This window comes from Leptosomus discolor, chromosome 3 (assembly GCF_034619465.1).
Source record: "Leptosomus discolor isolate bLepDis1 chromosome 3, bLepDis1.hap2, whole genome shotgun sequence".
In the NCBI taxonomy this organism is placed as follows: Eukaryota; Metazoa; Chordata; class Aves; order Leptosomiformes; family Leptosomidae; genus Leptosomus; species Leptosomus discolor.
This window is the reverse complement of record NC_141393.1, coordinates 84838327-84842151: the sequence shown is the minus strand read 5'-3', so window position 1 is coordinate 84842151 and position 3825 is coordinate 84838327.

The window sequence follows — 3825 nt, the reverse complement described above, 5'->3', positions numbered from 1 at the left end:
AAGGCTGGACCAGGGAGATTCTGACATGATAGAAGAATCTATATGCAGAAAACACTATGATATTTCTCTAAACACTTGTTTGCTAATTCCCATCTGTGCTGCTCCTAAAATACATTCAAACTCCTTCTCTTGATGTATTTAGACTGATAAAAACGATGCGTCACTCCGACGTACGTACGCTATACCGGCATCAGCTGCACCGTTTGTGATAAGAACCAAAAAGATTGTGTTTATCACAGAACTCTCCTAAGCGGCACCAATCTAGTAATTATGAAGATCGCATGACACTCCTACAAACCTGGCTTCTGAGATTCAGATGAAGCAGTCTCAGGTGCACAAACGTGCGTGCATGGAACATACATACACATACAAGAGCACCCATCAAAACCAAGGCACAGTTTCACTAAACCTGAGATATAAACCAATTCACATATTTAAATGAAATGTAAATTCTTCTAAGTTTGGTTTCTTTTCAGGGAGGTCTTGTTAAACATTTTTTTGCCTACGACAGTTCAGAAAAGAAAAAGAAAACTGGTCCAGAAGACAAGAAAGTGGTGAGACAGTGAAAATGTCTTTTTTTTTTAAGAATCCTTGAGAGCAAGTATGCCTGACAAAGGTAGATTCCAGGGATAATCTCACAGCTCAAAACCATCGGAATCAAAAGAGAAATCAGTAGGTGTTTGTCAGCAAGGTTTACAAAGTACCATGAAATATGTTGTTATAATACAGGAAAACATTCTGAAGAGCTTTAAACTGAAATACCAGAATCCCAGTCAGGACCAAGGAGAACATAACGCCACGCAGCTTGTAACAAACCGCACGGAAAAACCAGATGAGTGATATTACCTACCCGGGAGGCGATGGCTGCAGTCGTGACGCAGGGCCCCACGAGGAGGAAGGCCTCAAACACGACACAAACCTGTGTGCAGTGAAGCACACCGAGATGGCAGATGCTTCTGCGCTACCTCTCCAAAACGACTGCTTACGGTGTCTGGAGCTACTACACCTCACGGTGGAAGGACTCTTGTCTTCCATAATTTGTCTACTTGTCTAACGTCTGCTCTTGGACACACACAAGCAAAGAAACTCCATTTCCTGCCTTAACCTCTTCCTTACAAACATACTTTGTACACGTAGCCCACCCTTTCTAATCATTACTCCATTAAGAGGACTTTAAAAACCATCTTTTAGATCAGCGAGACTGACATTGTGCCGGCAGAACTCGCACCTATATTTGCCCAAGTCAGGAATACCAGTAAGTCTGAGGCAGATGTAGCTTATTAAGAAGTAACTGAGCTAGGGGATTCGGAACTTTCTGCAAACAACATTTCCTCTTACGGTGTAATCCATGGCACGAACTTTGATGGGCCTTGAAGCAACCCCCACCATTCGGCTGGACCTTGACCAGTGCAAGTTTCCCTGATCTACTGCCCGTGCTGCACGGCTAGCATGAACAAAAAGGGGCTTTCTCACAGCTGCTCTGACAGGTCCTGCTTGCGAAGGGCCTCCACAGCGCCGGGCTGGAGCAGACTCCAAGCTCGCAGAACCGACTTTGCCATTACCGACTACAGCGCCAGTTGGCAGGAGTATTTGTGGATGCAAAGTGGTGCAAAGCCAGTGAACTCCAGGCAGAGAATAGAGCTTGAGGACTTGCATCAGTATGCTAAAAATTATATTTAAGACCTTGCCTCTTACCAGGCAGGCTTGGATCTACTTAAACATACAACCTTTTATTTCTTAAAAACCCCACACTTTTAGATTTTCAAAATTCTTTACCACCTTTACCAATAGTTGTTTTCCTAGAGCTACAAAAAGCCTGCTGCCCAAGAACTGTGCAAAGATCCCAAGACCTCTGACAATAATCAAGAGCAACTAACTCAGAAGTGCTTCTTCCAAGACAACTAACAATCCTGTCACGTTGCCAGACTCTTGGATTTTTCTAAGAGAGAAGTTAATTTTGATTTGATGAAATAAGAAACGAAAAATGCAAATTTTATGTCCCTATTTCTAGTTTAATTTTACAGTGGATGAGCACTGAAGCATTAGGTTCCTGAGTCTCCATAAACTTCATACCCTTTCTAGAAAAGTTACACAGAACCGTTTTCTCAATGAGTTCGTTGTCTAAACACCAGAGTTATATTCAACTTTTTCAGCATTTTGTATCAAAGTCATAATTCAGACTGCCTAAAACTTCTTCCATTTTGAATTTGTTGTTTTGCTGTTTTGCTGGAATTCCCTTTCTTTTTTTGTTCTAAAAGAGGAAAATAGCAGCTTAGTGCCCACTTTATCTTCTGTAAAGTATTTATTGCTTCAGAGCTCTCTACATGCCCTTGTTTTTATCTACACATCTACATCAAAAAAGCCTAATGTTTCCCATTTTCTTCTCAACTTTTTCAACGTTAGGAATCTCTGAAAACTAAATGCTTTTATGGGCTTGTTTCCAGTTGCTTCTGATATGCAAGAAACATTGGCATTCTTCTCAGAACTCCTATAAATTGTAGCAGTAGAACAGTGTAACTTGCCCAGCATTTGTTATGAGAGGATAAACACACACCATTATGCTGTGGAGACTGCAAATAATAAATAATACACTTTGTGAGAAGAAAAATCTGTAACACTTGTTTATAAACATGCGTGTATAATGACATGCAAGAAAAGGAAGAGACCACCCAAATACAGGCAAGGTAGGGAAGAGGAAGAATATGAGAAGGGCTGTGAAATAAACAAGAGTGCTGAAAAACACCCCCGGAAAAACATATTCTTTGAAAATGCAGGAGAAGAGATGTAGGAAAAAATCTGAAATGGTCAGCAGAAACTCAGTGGTGACTTCTGTTTTAAACCCGCAGATTCTAGATAGTCAAACTCATCATCAGATGAATTCACGCGCCCTAGAAGCAGCAACCCGTCCCCTGGGAACATCGAGCCTCTGAAAGCCATCAGCACGCCTTGTATACGTTTTTACGGAAAGATACAAATGAAAATAACGAAAAAGAAACATACTTCTGAATTCTTCCTAAAACATTTGTGTTCTTTTTAGATATACACCAAACAATTAGATCCTGGACAGGCATAGGTGGAAGTCCATGGAGCTACTTCTGCATTCTCTGATAAAACACTTTAACCAATTTGATTTGTAATTCAGCTAAAGACCCGAGCAACACATGTAAAACAGAAACAATTGTTGTTCCATCTTTTTTCTCCTGCAAACGAAAGTCGGTGGGTTTTTTGTTTTTCCAGAAATTAAATTATGACAAAGTTTAGTTTCTCCTTCAAGCATGTAAGCATTTTCAGCGGATTTTGTTTCATGAAACGGATGAATTCATTCTGCTATTTTTATTATTCCTTCTCCTTAGCCATGTTTGTGTAAGCTCATATAGTGAAGAAAAAAAACCCAAACCAACCCTCTTCCATTTGGGCATGCTAATACGAATTTAAAAAATGCTTTGCCATAACAAAAACCTGTAATGTAACTAAAAGAAGTCGGAGAGCAGATTGCTCCATTATCACCAACAGTTTAGCACTCTGCATTTCATGCACATTATCTGTAATAGCACACAACTATGTGCTTTACAGTTCAGAATGGATGGTATTTCCCTACAATACCCAGAGCACTTTACAAACTAAGGGCTCAGATCGCCTGGAGAGCGACTATTTCAAATGAGGTGCTGAAAACATTGAACTGTGCCTCCCCGCCTCCAGCAGCCGCTCACCACCGAAGCCCTGGGATTTGGGAACCTGATCTGCAGTGCTTTTCCAGGGATGCACCACAGGGTAATGCCAGGAAACTCCTCTTTGCTGCTCACTCGCTTCTCATTCTTTGCCCCT